The sequence below is a fragment of the Cyanistes caeruleus genome, chromosome 10, assembly GCF_971803275.1.
Source record: "Cyanistes caeruleus chromosome 10, bCyaCae1.hap1.1, whole genome shotgun sequence".
NCBI lineage: Eukaryota > Metazoa > Chordata > Aves > Passeriformes > Paridae > Cyanistes > Cyanistes caeruleus.
Window position 1 is genome coordinate 3,411,901 of NC_141710.1, and position 19,767 is coordinate 3,431,667.

General features: G+C 43.6%; 1 protein-coding gene across 9 annotated transcripts in view; it reads left to right on the forward strand.

Moving 5' to 3' along the window:
- Nucleotides 1-2,611: 2,611 nt before the first annotated feature.
- CLSTN2 (calsyntenin 2) overlaps nt 2,612-19,767 on the forward strand; it is a 328,373-nt gene continuing 311,217 nt past the window's right edge. Inside the window, exons 1-4 of one of the 9 annotated variants that reach the window (XM_086843487.1) lie at nt 2,728-2,817; nt 3,077-3,309; nt 3,386-3,538; nt 8,270-8,373. The gene's annotated coding sequence lies outside the window, so the exon portion shown is untranslated. Of the gene's footprint in view, nt 3,539-8,247; nt 8,374-19,767 lie in introns of all 9 variants that reach the window. The other 8 variants (XM_086843491.1, XM_086843483.1, XM_086843482.1 and 5 more) reach the window with 8 other exon arrangements.

The window sequence follows — 19,767 nt, forward strand, 5'->3', positions numbered from 1 at the left end:
GAAACTTCCAGCTGCACTCTCACTGAATTTTCATGGTTACCCCTTGCTGCTCAAAACCAACCTTGGAAGCCTGCCTTGTTTCTGGAAAACAACCTCAAATTTCTTACAAGAAATAAAGGTCAGATTTGAAACATTGATGCTACAAAGAGACAGAAACCCCTGCTTGCAGATAAATCCTTCGCTATTTCAAAGAGACTGGCCCCAGGTCTGCCTGCAGAACCCTTCAGAAAATGCCAGCCAGGACTTTTCCTGCCAATTGCTGTGCAAAACCACCCCTGTGTGGTCACACAGCATCCAAGGGTAGCCCAGTGTTTGGGTACCACATTCTCCAGCTGATGGGCAAAACCTGGCTGTGCCCAGAGCAGCTCACTGGAGAGCTTTTCTGTAGAGCCATAAAGCACAGCAGAACGCTGAGCCATTTAAAACCCAAACATTTGGCATCTCCAGTCTCACTGCTCTCCTCCACAGCCATGCTGGCTTTTAGCTTCCTCCTTTTATTAAACTATTAAATTGGGAATTTTTATTACTCCCAATTTAGCACTTCTAATAAAAAGTCACAGTTAAAAGCCTCTGTGGGTACTGAAACTTGCAGCTGTGATTTCTCTTGATGAAAATAAAGACAAGCCCTGCTTTTAAAGCTCACCCCTGTCATGGGGTGGCTCCAAATCAGAGGGAGCTGGGTGGGATAGCAGCTGAGAGGGAATTATAGCAGCAGGAAGGGGTGAGGAGTAAGGAGAGAAGGTGGCAGCAGAAGAGAAATATTAATTAGGTGTTCACAGTGCAGCTGCAGTATGAAAATACCTCAAAGCCTAGATATAGTCCAAAACCCCTCACTGCTTTATTACAGGACTTATTTAAACATGACATCAGTGCTAAGTAGCAGTGCCTGGGAGCTCACTGGAGAGGCTAATTTTACCTTTAATGGGCAGTTCTGTAGTGTGCAGTGGTCTTGATGAGTGCTCACCCCAGCAAAACTGTGGCAGCAGGGTGAGGGAGCCCATCACTGTAAATCCTGCAAAGTGGCTGTTTGAGACTGACTGCCTGGAAAGGGCAGCTTGACACCTTGACCTGGGGGACTCAAAGCAACAATACAAGAAATTTTAGTACAAAGGAAGTTCTTTTCTATGCAGCTTCTTAAACTGACCTTATTAGCTTTTACTGGGAAAAAAAAAAAAAAAAAAAAAAAAGAAGAAGAAGGAATATTTTAGAAGTGCAAGAATATATTTTTTTAAACTATGTTTCTGCTGGAAATAAATCTTTTCATTAAGAAAAAACCACTGAGATGAAAACTCTGATATATCATGATTTGAAGTTTTCTATCTTAAGGTAAAGTTTTTTATGGTCCCTTATGTGGGAGGAAGATAGAATATTTTCAATTACTAAAGTTGAATTCAAAGTTACCGGACTGGACCGCAGGAGTCAGTTCTGGGATAAGAGGAATTCTGAAGGCAGGAACGGTGTCTCCTGCAGGGCCTTGGAAATCTCCAGGAATTCTGCTCTTCTCTGCTACCTCTGCTTTTCCCTCTACTGAGGAAATGAGGCCGCTTCCCCAGAGGGAGCTTGCATGGCTCGTAACTTAGTGTGTGTTTTATTCCAAAGCACATCCCAGAACCACAGACCTACAGAACTACAGACCCCCGAAATAAAAAAGGATAAGAGCATAAAACTGCCCCCTCTTTCATTGTGTGTCTGATGACCAGAGCTGTCACAGCTGAACAGCTGCTCAGATGTCTCATCGCTTACAAAGCACCGCTGAAGGCTTGAGGGGGAAATATTCTTTCATTGAAGACAAAACTCCCTTTGATTTCTGCTGGAGCTGTATTTCAGGCTTACAATCTGATGGTGCACTCAGTTGTGTCAGAAAACAGGTCAGTCCATCCAGACCCATCTTCAGAAACATTCCTCAGCAACGTGACTGGGTTAAATTTAGCTCCACCGATTTTGCTGAAATTTCCTTGAATGCCTTGAATTCCTGTGCTGGAATTGGATGATAAACTGTGGGGGTTGCTGGGGCTGAATAACCTTTGGTGCTGTCTTCCCTCCTCAGCTCTCCCATCCCCTCATCATGTTCTGGGAGCGAGGCAGTGGTTTTTAACCTACTCGAAGTGTCCCTGAGGCCAAAGCCAGGATGTGTTTGTGTGACAGGGTGCCCCTTAGGACAGCAGACTTTAAGGGATGGCAGGTCTCTGTTTTTGGCAGTGCTGCACATCTGGGCCAGCTCAGGAGTGACTCTCCTGCTCTTGGAGGCCACTGCTCCTGCCACAGCTGGCTGTGGGAGAAATGGTGTCCACAGAGCTGTCCCAGTTCCATCCTGGGACTAACATCCCTTCCTGCCCACGTGTGTGTGGGGCATTCCTCATCCCTGGGCAGGGTTTGTGTGTCTCTGGGAGCCTCCATCCCTTCTGGGCATTCCTCATCCCTGGGCAGGGTTTGTGTGTCTCTGGGAGCCCCCATCTGTTCTGTGTAAGTCCTGAGTACCCCCTGAGTGTTTGCTGGTGCTCAGGAAGGAGGCACATCAGCCAGAAGTTGTTTTGCTCCACTGCCACCCCATCAGCTGCCCTGATGTCACCACACAGTCCCCAGGCTTTCAGCAGGTAGAGCAAAGGTGTGAGACCACAGCCCAGAGCTCAGCAGTGTCACCATGGCCCAGAACTCAGCAGTGTCACCATGGCCCAGGACTCAGCAGTGTCACCATGGCCCAGGACTCAGCAGTGTGACCATGGCCCAGAGCTCAGCAGTGTCACCATGGCCCAGGACTGAGCAGTGTCACCACAGCCCAGGACTCAGCAGTGTCACCATGGCCCAGAGCTCAGCAGTGTGACCACAGCCCAGAGCTCAGCAGTGTCACCGTGGCCCAGGACTGAGCAGTGTGACCACGGCCCAGGACTCAGCAGTGTGACCATGGCCCAGAGCTCAGCAGTGTCACCATGGCCCAGAACTCAGCAGTGTGACCATGGCCCAGAGCTCAGCAGTGTCACCATGGCCCAGAACTCAGCAGTGTGACCATGGCCCAGAGCTCAGCAGTGTCACCATGGCCCAGAGCTCAGCAGTGTGACCATGGCCCAGAGCTCAGCAGTGTCACCATGGCCCAGAGCTCAGCAGTGTCACCATGGCCCAGGACTGAGCAGTGTGTCCATGGCCCAGAGCTCAGCAGTGTCACCATGGCCCAGGACTGAGCAGTGTCACCATGGCCCAGAGCTCAACAGTGTCACCATGGCCCAGAGCTCAGCAGTGTCACCATGGCCCAGAGCTCAGCAGTATGACCACAGCTCAGAGCTCAGCAGTGTCACCATGGCCCAGGACTCAGCAGTGTCACCATGGCCCAGGACTGAGCAGTGTCACCACAGCCCAGGACTCAGCAGTGTCATCATGGCCCAGAGCTCAGCAGTGTCACCATGGCCCAGGACTCAGCAGTGTCACCATGGCCCAGGACTCAGCAGTGTGGCTGCCTGAGGTGACAGCAGTGGCTCAGCTTCTGGGCAGTGGGGAAGGGACAGTGGCCACAGGGACACCAGTGAAGAAGTGAAGAGATATTTGGGTATGAGCCAGTGAAAAGTGAAACACAATTATTCTGATGCAGGGAGCAGTGAGGGATGTGCCTTTGTGCTTGCACTAATCAACAGACTGAGTGTTTGTATTTCTCCAGGGCAGGAATCGGGGCAGGGGACACACACAACTGACTCTCCTGAATAATTAATATATATATATATATTTTAAATGTTTCATCAACTCAGTGAATTAAGGGGACCTGCAATGAACAGATGAAGTATTAGACTCTGTGGAGTGAAGACAAGCATTTAAATTAAGAAAACAGCATGATAAGATTGTGCATGCTGAGTCTAAGAACCCTTGATCTAGACATTTAATGGATGGAAGGGAAGACAAGCAGGAATATATAAAAATATGCTATTAGTGCCCTGGGGTTGTCTGAGGAAAGAGGAGTTTTCAGTGTAAGAAATTAATTTGAAAATGTTGACTTTTTGTCCAGATATTTTATGAGGAACCCTATGGCAAAGTACAGAAAGAATAGGAAACATAAAAATAAAAGTAGGGAAGGAAGATACAATATTTTAGAGTCTCTTTTTCCAGGATTTTTTTTCTCACATTCTTGTATAGTGGAGCAGTCTGCCTTTTGTAAAGGAGATCAAAGCTGTAGGAGAAGCAAAGTCTAATGAAAAGCATCTGGGTCTGGCGATAAAAGGAGTGTCTGCAGTGGGATGACAAGTGTGTAGTTGTTCCTTCTGTCAGGTCTGACATGAAACTGGAGAAACAAAACAACCTGCACCAGTCCAGCTCTCTTCCCATCAGGAGTGCTGGGCTGTGGGGGACACACACAGGTGCTGATAAACTCAGGGGCACAGAAAAGCTGCTGTGCTACAACTGGAAAGAAACGGCAGAAAATTTCAGCAGGTGCACTGCTTAAGAACAAATATGATCAAATTTTGGATTGAAAACTAACTGAAATTCAGTCAGAAAATGGTGGAAGGCAAATTTTTTTTTCATTTTTGTCTGTCTTGAAACACAAGGTTTGGGTTTACTTTCTCAATCTCTTTGTGTGGTAGAGACCAGAACTTGATGAGGAAGGTGGAGAGAAGCCTCCAGCCCTATCCTTGTCCCAGCTGCATTCCACATTCCAGGTTTCCTAGTCCATATTTCCAATTTCCCATTCCACATTCCATATTTCCTGTTCCATATTTCCCATTTCTGCTGCTGAAGCAGCCCCAGCTTTCTGTCTGTGTGTGAGGCACTGCAGGGCTGTGCTGCAGGGAGCTGAGGTTCACACAGCACCATTCCCCCAGCTCTTCCTTTCAGAGCCAGCAGCAGGGTACATGAGTGAGCTGGGAAATTATTTGCTATGTGGATGGCCCTGTATTTTTTTTTTTAATCTAAATCTTACCTGCTGTTTTGTGACCTGATCACTTGCTGTTAAGCTGGTGTGGAATTTCTTATGCTATCTGTACTGCAAATATGATAAAATTATTTAGATCCTTTCAAATGCTTTGTTTAAACATGCCCAAAGTTCTCTAATGCATAGCTTAAATAATTGGTACGCTTAATGAACATGCAAAAAAATTATGTTTTTAAACATTTCATATGCCTCAACACTGAATTTTTTATTCTTTCTTTGCTGTGTTTTGCACTTTTTTTTTTTGTTTTCTGTGTGAGGGGGTGGTCAGGTGGAACAGAATCAGCACAAGCAACATGGTTGCTCTATGTGAGCCCATTTTGTGCATAAGTTGAAATGTCAGAGGAGTTTATCAGGGGTCCCTGACGGCTCCAATGCTTGTGTCAGAGCTCACCAAATGTATTCTGAATTTGCAGCCCCAGCTCTGGATGAATTCACTTGCCTTCTGTTGCTCACTGTTTTTTGTTTGCTCTCTGCAAACTTCTTATAAGCGATGGGATGCTCACTGCAGAATTTCCAGAAACTCATCTTTTCACCTCATAACCATTAAATATTGGAAGTATCTCGTGCTCTTTGCTTGTCCAAGTGAATTTCTGAGACAGTGATCTGCCTCTGGGAACTGGCTATGATTATCTGTGGACCTTTGGAACAAAGAACACTAACTTGTGACTTTCAGATACTCCCTTTATGATTCTTACTCTAATATTTACCTTTCTGAAGCAGAATTAAAGGGGATTTTGGAGATGCTGAAGCATCAATTTTACCTCTGTTGTCCAGGGAACCCTGAAGTACAGTCCATTTGTGATTTTGCAGACCTTTCTGCCTGAAAACACTTCTGTGGCTGCTGCTGACTTTCCCCAGGTCATCCCTGAGGGAAAGAGGGGAGCCAGTGAGCAGGGATTCCTCCCTCCCTCCCTTCCCCTACCACAGCTGGATTAAGCAACTGAGCACTTGGCTGGAATGCCTGGAAAATGAAGAAACAAATGGGCTGGCTATGTAAGAAAATAGAAAAATCTTTTCTTGTCCCAGAAAAAGTTCCCCTAATCCTAAATTGCAATGCTCTTATCTCCATCACTGCCTGTAACTCATTTCTGTTATGTAACTGCACCATTTTGCTGACCATTTAAAAACTCAGGAGAAATTCCTCAGCTCCATCCCTGTTTTGTTGCACACTTACTCTTCTTTACTACTTCTGCTCCAATATAATCTCTGTGTAACACCTTTTGGCTCCAGATGTATTTTTCCCTTCTCTCTTTTATATTTGTCTCATTGTTTTGGTTTATGCTCTTTCTTTGTTCTCTGGATCATGAGAGAGATAAGCTGCTTTGGAAGCACCTTTGCTGTTCTGGCCTGACAGGGAGCTAAAGCATCTTCATGATGGCTCCTCTTCCTCACAGGGGCTGGCACAAACTGGGGGGGCATCAGCTGAGACTTGTGGCTCTAACAGAACAGATCAAACCCCCCCAAATGGGTTGGGATGCTAAACCATCCCCAGGACAGCCCTGCAGCCTTTGGAGGTGGCTGGAAAGGCACAGCTTGCTCAACTGGCAATGGAAAGCTGTCATTCCATCTAACATCCTTTTCTCTTGGTTTTGGGGTTTTTCTTTTGGAGGTGTCTGTCTGGGGTTTTTTTTTACTGTGTTTTTGTTGTGGTGTTTCTGTTTTGTTTTGTTTAATTTTTTGGTTGTTTATTTTTTGTTAAGTAGCAATATGGCCTGCTCTCTTTGCTACTAAATTGTCCCACCAGCCTCCTATTTTTCTACATTTTCTCAAGTACATTTGGGGTTTTCTCCTTTGCTTCAGCTCCCTCTTTCTCACCTTTCTTGCCCCAATTCCAATATGATAAAATGGATAACTAAAATTCCTTCTCAGAATGAGAAAAAAAAAAAAAAAGTCAGAAAATTGGAATTGAAAAGTGATAACTCTGATCTGGACTCTTTCTCTCTTAGGGAGTTTGAATTAGTTTGATGGAATTTATTAGCACAAAGCAGATAACAGCAGAACTGTTGCAGTTTGGATGTAAATCAGGAGCTGAAGTTACTGATCCCACAACCCTTGGTCTCAGGTGAGAGGGGAGTGGCTGAGGCTTGGAAGGAAAGGCAAAGTGCTCAGCAATCACCTTTGACCAGGTATGTGGTGTGAAACTGTGAAACATTTATGTTGAAAAAATCTTTAATTCACAATCACAGGTGCCACATGGAATCCATTGCATTTCTCACCACATATTTTCTAGAACTGGAAAAGCAAACCGAATGCTAGAAACAAACCCAACACTGTTTTTTTTTTTGAACAAAAAGCACTCTCTGCTTTTGGTTGACTTTCCTCTCTAATCCTGACCAAGGTTTCCTGTGAGATCCTCATTTTCACCAGGAGTTTCCAGGTTCTTGTAGATGCTGACAGTACCTATTGTAAAACCATCAGTGTAACATCACTCCAGCAGAATTGCTTCTTTGCAAACAGTGCCATTTATATGACTGATTTTGACCTTTTCTCCCCTCTGGAAACCTGTGCTCTTGACATGCTGAGGTCTTTGCTCTGCTGTAGCATTGTTTAATACAGGTTTAGGTATCATTAAATGAGTATGAAATAAGACTGCCATGGAAGGGAGACATGTTCACAGCTCAGAATGTCACTGTCTTGCACGTGCTTGTTTAAATTCTCACCTGTGAGAGGATATGAGGTCTCTGAGATCAACAGTGGCTTGAAAAAATAGAAAAATATTTACAGAAAAAAAATAATCAGTGTTTCTCAAGAAAAGCCTTGAGGATTTTTTGAGTTATCAGGCTTATAAAAGCAAAGTATCTTTCAAAAAGTCACAGTGAATCAATAGGGATTTTTTTTAAACACCATTTTGTCCATGTGAATTTTATCTCAAAACAGCTGCTATTGTTTAAGGCAGGAACTCACAAGAACACATTTTTCTGGGTTTATGTTCTTTCCTGAATCATCTCTTACAGCAGAGCAGCTCTTTGGCTGTAAAGGGACCCTGGCTGGGAGCTGAGGCTGTTCTCCTCATGTGCCTGGTCTGGGATGTGAAATGAGGGGCTGCAGCTCCTGTTGGATTGGGGCTCACTCCAGCACCTTTCAGTGCCATCTCTCCATGCTCAGAATGTTTAAGCAGCTTTAAAATCGCTGTTACAAACAAAAGAAAGCTGCTCTTGAAGCAGAACGTGGGCTTTGACCCTTTCTTTGACTGCAGTTATTTTAGCTTTCATTCAATTCTACTGGAACTGCCACTTCAATCTTTGGCTTTTTATTTAATAGACCCCTGTCAAAGTCAGCATAAAACTGATTTAAAATAACTATAGAAACAGACAGAGTGTATTGTCTTCATCTTTCAGACTGATGTTTTGTTTCTCTTAGATCTTTGTAAAACTTCAGTGGAGGGACTTGAAACGCTGCATTTAAATGCAAGAAAATCTGACATACAGAAGGAAAAAGCCAAGCCCAAACTCTGTGTGCTGAAGGTATGTTTTATACAATATAGTTTAGCTAAGACCCACTGAAGGAGAAACTTCAGCAGCTTGTCAGGGCTTTCTCCATCAGCTGTGGCTGCTCTTAGGGCCTGCTGGAAATATTCTGCTGGTTTACAGCTGGCAGCTCTTGCACTTGGCACTGCCCATGTGAAATGTTTAGATAAAAAAAATAAATATTTCTCTTCTCTCCCTTCAGACGTAATCATGGCAATAAATAGCAAGAAGGACAAACCATCAAATTAGTGGTGAGGACTCTTTTGCAAATGCTGTTGTCTCACTCATTTCATTCATAAAGCTGCACCAGCCAGGTGCTTGGGAACCATTTGCTGTTTTTTTAACAGCAAATCTACTAAACTGCAGTGGGTCTGTCTCTATGGCACAGCTTTATTTACTTTCACTGAAGGAAAGGGGTTGTCCTTGGCACTTTGAGCAGATGGTCTGGGCTCTCCAGTTCTACTGAGAAATGTATTTGTAAGTAAGGCAATATTTATAATAAAATTTCATGCTATTTCTAATTTTTTAATGAACTGTTTTATAAAGAAGCTTTGGAAAGTGAAGAGTGACCTTTCTGAATCCCATCTATAGAATGTTTTACAACTTGAGACTAAAGAAGATATTTTTACATCTATTTGTGAGCCTGTTTTTACCATATTTTATGGTTTAGACTTCCAAATGTTTCACAGGTCATGTACTTGTTATATTGTGCCTGTGCTGTAGAAGTAATAGCATGAATAGTTTCTCTTTAGAGGTTAGCTTGCTTAAAAACCAGTTTGGGGCACATTGTTACCTGTGGCTGATGAAATGGCATGGAAAATTTAATCACAGTTTCCAAGTTATGGTCATCGCTTCTGGAGCATTTTTATCTGCATTAGCAGTTCAGCATTATGTTTAATGTGTTCTTCACATCCCCCGTGCTCAGTGGCCAGAGGGTTGGAACTTGTCCCCTCGTGCCAGGGAGTGAAGCCATGCCATGAGCCAGCCCCTGGCTGAGCACCCAGCTTTGGGCCCCAGGGTTTGGCTGTAGGACACCGCTTCCAAAAGTGTCCCCTGGACCTCTCACCACCCCTGGACCTCCCATCACCCCAACTTTTGTGCTTTCTGTTCGCTGTGGATCCCAAAACTTCTGCCTCTGTGCAGGCCTGCCCCTCAACCCGTGTCTTAAACAGCTCCTTGTTCACATTGGCACCTTAAGGAGCTACTCCAAGAAGGAAAATCCTACAGTCCCAACAGTGAGGAATGCAGTTTGATCCTTCTTTTTAATGTTTATTTTTTCCCATGTCATCCTCCAGGCTGTTGGCTCTCAGCCTAGGAGTTGTATGATTTTTACTGGGAGGTCTAGGTCCCCAAATGCTTTAAGTAAGAGTTATCTCCTTGGCTTGGAAAAAGCTCAGCAGCATTCTGGCTTTAAGTATGGCTCTAATGTGAGGGACAGGAAGCCAAAGTGAAGTGGTGATATTTATGTGTGGAACAGAGCTGCCTCAGTTCTCCAAGAGCAGATTTTAGTGGTGAGTGGCTGCCCACAGAAACCCATGGCTGAGAGGAAGCAGATTCCCAGCACACATCAATTACCTCAGCCTTGTTCACTTGAGTGGAGCTGCCAGTTTACTGCAGGATTTGCTGCAGGAGCCTGGCACAGAAAAAGGGAATATCAGCAAGGACATCCATCACTTGTTGCACTGAAGTTTGCTTGGCACGTGGCCACTTGCTACAAATGGCCCTCAAAAGCTTTACCTCTCCTTGGAGCACGGAACTATTTAATGTGTTAAGCTTCCTGCACTCTGGGGGCTGATAGAATTCCCTTTGTGGGCAATGCTCTAGCTGGCAGGACTTTAGGATACAAATACATGTACATAAAATCAGGTGTCAAGGGCTAAACAAGGAGAAATTGGGTTCTAGTGTGAAAATGTCATGTTTTCAGCATTCTTGCAGCCACAGAAAAGCCAAGAAGCCGTGTGGGGCTGGAAGCTTCTTCAGGAAAGACACAGAGAGAGAGAAAGGTGAATTTCTCCTGTCTCCAGATTTCTGCTCTATCAACAATGCCCATCAGATGTCATATCAAAAAGGGTTTTCACATTGAACACGAGACCCTGGTTAATGGTTCAAAACTTTCACATCCTCTTTAGCTGTGCAAGTCTCCTTACCTGTAACCTGTTTGTGCTTTTGATTTCAAAAAATTGCCAGACTGGAAATTTCAGAGCCTCTCATTAGCCATGGGCACCATGAACAACTCAGGAAAAGACAATGAGCAAAACAAACACCAGTTCTCAGTCTTTTCTCTGAGAAAGTTCAGGTCTGGCTGTCAGTTTGCAGTTTGGTTAATTATTCTTGCTCTTTGGACAACTTGTTCTTACATTTATTAATCCCATTGTGCTTCAGAGTGTCACAGCTTCTTCCCTGGCAGCATCTCCTCCATTTTCCAGTTTCCCTTTCTCATCAGGCATCAGAAGGATTTTCCATTTGACTCCACCAGAACAGACCCCTGGGAAAGTCTTGATCTCCATCCCATTTCTTTACAGGGTTTGTCATTGTTGGTGACACAGCGAGACTCGGAATTTGGGGGTGAAATAAGGACAATATCTAGTTTTTGTGTTTAGACACTGTGGAAACTCCAGCACTCCAATCATATGATGCTCACAGGGCTTTTTTATGGGTTTTCAGTATTTAAAAATATTCCAAAACACTGTTTGATTAGCTTTTTCTATTGGAAAAACTAACAAAATCAGAAGAAAAACAAATGTCTGCTTTTTTTTTTTTAATAAAGAAACCAAGTTTCTCTATTTACAGTCTTTAACAAAATTGATATGAACTAGCAAACTGAGGGGTTTTTTGAGCTTTAACAGCAACTTTGGGAGAGGTGAGGTTTCCAGAGCAGGAATCTGACATAATCATAAAAATAAATGTCAAAGAGTTGTGACATTCAGAGTCTTGCAACAAACTGAAAAACCCATTAAATCAGGCATGTACTCAGGTAACTCCACTGCATCCAGGCCCCTTCTTCGTTCCTTTTGGAACCTGGAAATCTTTGGATAAGGAAATTCTGGAGGACATTTTTGTGTTCTGCTTCATCCCACCCCAGAGCAGTGACATTGGTCCCCATTGTTTTTTTCACGCCTTCCAATCCCAGCCCTCACCTTGCACCTTCTGCTTCCCAACCTCCCTGGGTGCTCCTGTGCTTCCCCTCCTCCAGAAAATGCTCTTGGGTCCCAAACTTCTAATTTCCTTCTCTCTGAGTCCAGAGTGGCCCTGTTCTGTGCCAAGAAATGCACTTATGGAGATGTCACTGAGAACATCAATGCATCAGCTCTGAAGAGAGGACACAAGGGAATTTAGGGCTCAAATAGCTGAAAATAGTCATGGCCATAGGGATTGCATTGGGTGTGTGTGATATGATGATTATATGCCCCCTGTTCTCAAGTCTTCTTATTCTTGTTTTGCCTTTAGCATCTCAAAGCCATTTTGGAGAAACAAACTCTGAGTATCATTACTGCACAAATTGGTAAACTGGGTGTAAACATTTTATAAGCAACATGTTCAGTCTTAATTTTTTTGTGGTGGGATTTGTTGGGCTTTGGGTTTCTTGCTTTGTTTTTTTTTTTTTTTTTCAGTGAACATGTTATTTCACAGCTGCTAGCTTACTGGGTCACAAGTTAATAGCATCTCTGCCTGGCACTGAATTTGAGTTATTACTGACTCTCATCAAGAGTTAGGCCACTGTGGATTTTTTCATTTCTAGCACTTGTTGTTATAAATTCTGTACCATCATTGTATTTCTCTGATCTTATAACATAAAGTTTATTTGATGTATCCTGAATGTGTCTGTTTCCTGATGGAATATCAGCTAGAAGTAACTTGAAATAGCAATGAACATCATATTTAAGGAATGGAATGTTAGGATGATAGCTATAGTCTTCAGCTGACTCAGTGTTTCAATTTCCTGGATTCATTGGAAAAAAAATGGAAAATGTTGTTCTCTGTGTTTGTAACAATGTTTTAAAAGAAGCTTCAGGGATAGTTATGACCTCAGTGATCTATTGCTGCCTTGAGTTAAAGCAGCAAGAAGAGGAATTTCAGGAAGTCCATTGGGATTTCAGCTGTCACTGCCTTGGGTGCTGTCACGAGAGGGGAGATGACATAATCCACGTATCTGCAAGTCCATGGCAAAAGTATCTCACATTCCCAGCAGGCATTCAAGGTATAGGAGAGATACTCACTGAATACAGTAGAAGAAGTCTTGGAAGGTTTATTAGCACCCTTGTAAAGGCAGGAGAGCTGTTCATAAACTCAGTCCTGCTTTCAGGAGCCATTACCACAGGCTTTAGCTCCCTTTGTGTTACAGGCTGCTGTTTCTGCATCTCTCAGAGATGTCTCTGGTTTCCTCTGTGGCATCTTCTGTAAATCATATTTTTGCAGGAGACACTGGAGGGTGCTTTCTTTAGAGGCAATAACCCTTGGCATTGATAGGGCACACCAGGGAATCACACAGAACTTTGCTGATCTTCAGAACAACCCTCTGAGCAAGTAAGCATCATCACTGCCATTTTTCAAATATGAATTCTGACCTTTTGCTGTACCTTATGGCCTGTTCTGTTTAGCCTTCATATTCTGATCTTAAACTTGTAGCTGAGTGGAATCCTCATGTATTTCACATGGTAAAACCCTTATGTTCTGGTTCATGCTGCTCCCTGGGGTGTCCCAGGCAGTGTGAGATGGCCTTGGCTACCTGGAGCTGCCTCTGAGGGATCTTTTCTGAATGAGGCTCGAGGCAGAATGCCTTCCCTTCTCTGCTGCTCCCTGGCCAGCTGTCAGAAATCTCTCTGTTTAGTCCATCATCCCTCTGTGGAGGTGAATCCTGCAGCCCAGAGTGCCCAGTGGAGGCTGCTGAAGCAGCTGGAGCAGGGTCTGCACAGCTGGATGAACCTGAACGTGTTTGTACTGAGGCTGGATAAACCTGAATGTGTTTGTAACAAGACCCATGAGACACACAGAGCTGGTGCATCTCTCTGTGCTTCCAGGGAGAAATGTTGGGGTTTTGAGGTCACAGAAACCCAGAACACTCAGCTTCATGTTTGTATCTCCAGGTAGCAGAGAAATGGGAAACAGGAGCTCTAAGGGACAAGTGTCCTTGTACTCCTGGTTCAGTGATGCCAGGTGGGTAAATGTGGTGAAGACCCACACAGTTTTGTGTCAGTTCAGGAAGCTGGACAAAGGGAAGTGGGGAGGGATTTGGACAACTAATCCTGACCTGAGATCACAATCACAGGTTTCTTTACAGGGAAAGAAGTGGGGGGAAGAATCCACTACAAAACCCAACGTCTGGTCTTTTTGTCTGAGCCTTACCTAGGGATGACGTGGATATGTGAACAGCATCTTTTCCCATAAAGGGCAATTCCTGATGTCATGAACAGGCCAAATCAGCTGTGCTCCATCACTGTCCCAGGGACTCAACAACTGCTGGGTCATACCTGGGAGGGATAACAACTGTGGGCTCAAAGCCCTGGCCTTCAGGAGGAGATGGGGGTACACCTGAGGATGCACTACTGGAGAATATCAAAGAATAAGTGACCAAAACTATAGAAGAGAAAACAAATCCAAGGTAAGAAACTGCCCTTGTTTCATTCAAGTGTCTTGTAAAAACATGCACTATTTGAACTGCTGGCTAGAAAGATTAAAGTGTCCGGATTAAATGGTGCCAGAGGCTCGCATGAAATGGCACAATTCTGTTAACTTTACTGGAGCCTCAGAGATTTGCAGCAGGTTAGAATTTGACTTCTTACCATGTAATTATTCTGGAAAACTCCCACTGACATCTGTCAGGTTAAGGACAACTGTATTCTTTATCTATAGACATTGTAGACTCAAGATTGAAGAGCATAATCTTGACTTTAAACAGTGACACGGGCATTACATGAAATTGTTTCAGAATTTCTTTTGCTGAGCTGTAATGTTCCATATTTTAGTATTTCTAAAGGAAAATATGTAGTATTTCTAAAGGAAAATATGAAAAACTGCAGGTATCACACAGAAGCAATTACCTTTGAACTCAATGTTCTTTTTGCTCAGCTTTGCCTCCTTTTTTTTTCTGCTCACTGTATTTCACATTATGCCCCAACTAGTTTAACATCAAGTGTTTGTGGAAGACAAATACAGTGTGCATATAGTCATTAAGGCTGAAATATTTGCTTTTAGTACTAAAGAGAAAAGATGTTGCCATAATTTGATGGTTATTCAGAAGAAATGGAAAGGCTTCTAACACGGAGAATGGTTTGGGCGGTTGAAAAAAGATCTAAGGGTAATTTTTGTTTCACTCCTAAAAAGAGTTCATGATAATGAGGCTGACATTTGCCAGTTGTTCTTCTCTATTTTTTACTCAGAAGGAATCCTAACTAGCCTTATGGCTGTAGTTATGGATAAGGTCATTTCTGCTTCATTCTTTTTTTGCTTCTTTGCTTCACGGTGGATTTGAAATGGAGTTTGGTTTGTTTTAACAGTTGCTGCTCATTGCTTCCAAAAGTGACTGACTTCTTACAACACAAGGGCTTCCATTCCATTTCAAATGGGGGGGGTTTGCTTTTGGGAGCACGGGGCAGGAGGGTGAGCAACTAAACCTCTCTGTATGGGGAAAATCCTGCTGCTAGCCAGGCTGAATCCCATGCCCTGTAAGCAAGAGAGTTCCACTGGCTGCACCTCCTGGTAGGGAAGGGCAGTCTGAGGCTGGCAGTGAATTCTGTATTCTCATCCTGGGGTTTGCAGGGCGAGGCCCCTGCCCTGCAGCATGGTGTGCACAGGCAGCAGCAGCTCTGGAGACACAGCTCCTTGGGCTGGGTGTCTGTAACAGGATGCAGTGGAATGTGAATGCTGGAGTTTGCAGGGAAAGCAGAGCTTTTTTCTGCTTTTGGCCTGAAACATTTCTGATCCCACTTTCTGGAGCGGAGCTGAAGGTACTGGCACTTCCCCCAGTCTTCCAGTGGCTGGTGAATTCAAGCAGTTGTGCACCTTTTCTTTATTTGCTGGCTGATGTTTCAGAATGGACACAAAAGATTGAAGTCCTTAGTGTGGTATTCCTCAGTGAGAAACATTCCCATTGTTCCACCACTTTCCAAATCACTAACAGAGATTTGATAATTGGCTGCATGTGAATAAATTACCATCAGGTATGTTTAATTATGAATGGGGATGCGTATGTAAGAGAGCAGAAGACATCTAAAGGAAATATGATATACACAAGAGATAGAGAAAAAGGAAATATTCCTTCTTGCTAAAGGCCATAAACTGTCAGGCACTTCAGTGATTTGTCACCTCTGCATTAACCACTGACTCAAGCTATTAATGATAAAAGCAGATAATGACAGTGCCATCCTCTAACAAAGAAGCTATTATAGCTGGGTAAATAACAAGCCCTATAAAATCATCTTAAATTTGTGTTTGCACAGCACACAGCATTTGGTAAGCTCCTGTTAGCTCTGGAGATGTTTGGGGGAGGAAACATTTTCTTTTGTGTGTTTTCTGTTGTAATATCAGGGGAAAAATGAAAGGTAAAAAAGCCCCCAGATTGTATGACAAGCTTCAGAGTGTCTGCTGCAGAGGGATAAAGCCAAAATGGCCTTCTCAAAGCCAAAGGCAAGTCTTTGGGATTGCCACAGAGCTTGCAGTAGTTGAGCTGCATTTCCTCCCAATGAAGTGAGGTGTGGCAGTGCATTTTTACAGCCGTGCTGATATTCTCTACACTTCATCCCTTATTCTTTCCCTGGCAGCAGCAAAGTCCTGATGGCTGGGTGAAACAGGAGTGGGGAGTGTGCAGTGAGGGCATCCTGCTGGAGCTGTTCTGGTGGCCACAGCCACACCAGACGAGGTCCCCAGTGCCAGCAAACACCAGCCTGGGGTGGGCAGACAGAGTTATCCTTGCCACAGCAGCTCAGAGATACCTGGAAAGTGCTGCTGCAGGAAGAGGTGAGTGCAGCTGAGCTGCCTCCTCACATCTGGGGCTCTGCTGGGTGAGTGCTGTATGGCTGGAACAAAGAAAACGTGAGAGCAGAGCCCCAGGGAATGTCTCATCTGTGTCTCAGGAGGTACAGCTTCTGCTGGCTGCGGGAACAACTCACTCCTGGTGGCACTGAGGTGACAGCCCCCACGCCCACCCAGCCTCCCAGACAACAAGGGACAAGGTGCACCTCTCACAGGAAAGAAATTTCCTGTAATAAATACAGACAGGAAAAAGATGATGAGAATAGAGCAGTTTTCTGATTCTAATTAGTGCTTCACACTGAGAATATCGTGAGCATAAAGCATCTTGCAGAATAAAAAATTATCAGGACAACAGCAGTCATCAGTTCAAGTAATAAAAAGGCACTTAGGTATTAAAAAAGGGAATCTAGAAATAGATTCATTTAATGGGACTTTTTTCCTAGAGAAAGTTTAGCATTTCCTGCTGTACTGATGTTTATGTGAGATAAATATAAAGTATTATCAGTTGAACAGCATTAGTTGCCACTGAAAGCCTCTATCTCCTTCAGCTGAATCTGCTTACCACAACTAAAGTAACTGAGTGATGCACTTGCTCAGATTCCAATTCAATTTAGGGAAAGGGTGGAAATGAAATTGCTCTTGGCCTTGATTAGTGTTGAAAATATTGATCAAATGGCTTATCTATCAAAAATGAAAGGCTTGTGAGTGTTCTTTGAAGATAGAACATTGGTGAGGATCTGAGGGGATGATTCTAATACGTTGTTATTTTTTGTTTTTGTTTTTGTATGGGGACCAATGTCTGCTAGAGAAGTCTGTACTAAAAAAAAAAAAAGAAAAAAAAAGGATATATTTTTTTAAAATGTTGCTTTTCTTGTGTATACACACATGTCTATGTACTCTGTTGGTTAGCAGAGCTCATTCAAGGTACAAATTGTGTCCAAAGGGGGACAGGGACAGCTTTGGAGCACAGGGCCTGCCCAGCTGCAGTCCCTGCCTCTGTGGCCATTTCCTTCTCACAAACACTGCTCACCTAAAAAACTGCCCCCCAAACGTTTTTAGCTGAACACTGCCTTCCACCTTCTCTCCCCATGGCTGAATTTCTGGTCTCCAGCCTCATTTGCTCCTTATGCTGTTGCTTCTTGTCACAGTTTTCCTGCCTTGCTCTCTCCCTCCTGCTGATCCCACTGTGGAACTGTTTTTTGGCTGTGCTGATTGCATTTCCCTTTTTTTCTGTTCTTGCTGGCCTTTATTGCAATAAGCACAGCACTGGCAGTTTCTTTGTTGACATATGTGGGATAAGATATGACAATACATTATTTCACTGAAAATTTGCCTCAAAGGATTATCCCTCCAGGGTGAAATGATTGTTTCCTCTGTTTCAGATTAACCATGCTAGCAAGGAAATATTTCATGCTTCATTACTACCATTAATCTTCCAAGGTGCCCCTCTGAATGAAAATCCATTGTTTTCTTTAACAGAGAGGGACACCAGTACAAGTTATCCCATGTAATTATACTTCTAACAGATGTATCTGTCAGGTTGCTCAGTGCTTGGTAACATAACAACACTGAATATTACATTGCAGTGTAAAATACTCTCAACTAGGTATGCAGACCTGCAGTTTTTCTCTTAACTCTAATAAAAGGTGATGGTACTTCATCTGCTGGAGTGCACAGGGAAGTGTATTTACCTTGCAAGACCGAGGGAGACTCACCTCTGATGCTGTGGCAAGAACACCCAAGGTAATGGAATGAGACTGGAAAGCAGGAGAGGGAGGTGAAGTTCAGAACCCTTTGGACTTGGGAGCAAAAAATCCCTTTTTCTGCGGAGATAGGACCAGGATCACCCAACGTTCCCTCTGGGTTTGCTCTCTGGTTTGTGCTGTGAGTGGTGGTGTGAGTCAGAGGCTGCAGTTTCACCTGGGGCACTCCCAGACCTGCTGCTCCTCCTGCATCCTGCCCCCTCTGGAAGGCAGCACTTCACCTTCTGCAGCAAAAGGAACAATAATTTGCAGATGCTGCTCGCTCATTTCTTGAGGTACTCAGGTATTTCTGTGAAAACCTTGCATGAATTAACGTGTGGGATGTGCCAAACCCATTGTGTTGCTAGCTATCATTTCTAATTTCATCCTTTTCTTCTCCAAGCAGGAATACTCAGGTGTAGGAGAGCACTCAAGGCAGAGGAGGCAATAAGCCAGTGTGTTTGATTAGCTGTGTGTGCTGTCCTGTGAGGATTGCACAGTCTTGTCAGTCCTGCTGCTTCTTCCAGGCTTTTGTGTTATTTATTGCCCATAAAGCAAATCAAAGTACTCCTTTGCCACAGCCACTGAAGGGAGGGCTTTGAATGAAGTGCTTTGCCTCTTAAAGCTCTCCTTGTGATACCTTCTGAGATTTCGAAATGCTTATGCAGGAATTGTCACTTACACTGAGGTTTTACAGTGCTTAGCAACTTTCAACCTGATCTGAGGATTGCTAAATAATAATTACATCATTCTCTTCTGTTCTCTTTCTGTTCCTTTTGCTCCCACATGTACCCATCATGCTCCTACAGTTTCCAAGTCAAATATTAATGTGCTCACACGTACTGGAATTAAGTTTGCATTCTGTATTACAGCTTAGCTAACATGCCATTAGCAGGCACTGGGGTCTCTCTGCTCCCAGCTCAGGATCCTTTTTCTTCCTGGGAGTGGGGACAGCAGACTGGGGAGCACAGAATGGATCCCTGCCCTCAGATTCCAGGTACCAACCCTGGCACCACCTGGGAAAAGGAGGCAAAATCTTTGAAATGCTGGGATAAAGCTTTCCCAAAACACACAGAACTTAAGCTCCAGGCCCTTTTCAGGAACTCCAGAATGGAGGTGTATTTAAGACTTTTAAAAATACAGCTGTGAGAACATATTTTTAAATGTCCTTAATGACAGGGATCCCTACTTTTATTTAGAAAGAAAGATTTGTATTTCTAATAAATGCTTTTTCTGAAGCTGAGTGTTTGCAACCTGTTGGGGTTCACTCCTTGGAATCAGAGGTTTACACATCTGGAGATTTATCACACTGCTTGAAATGGCTGTGATTATAATAAACCATGAAAAAATTAAACCTGAAGATTCTTTTGACAAATTAGTTAGGCTCCTGCTTCCTTTACTCTGCATACTCAGGGCAATGATTCTGGTGCTCATGGAGAGATGAATTTTAAATTAGTGTGAATACCTGGGCTCATAAGGAATCGTGCATCAATTTTAATTCTCAGCTGGAAAGCAGAATGCAAGTTAGTCATTTCTGTCTCTTATATCAAAAAGATTTTAATCCCTTTCAAGTATCTTTCTTTTCCTATATTTAGAAAATAGGTTTCCTTGTCCAAATCTTTAGAGACAGGTTAGAATTAGTTACTGTAAAAAAAAGGGAAAAATCCTACTGATTATTTTT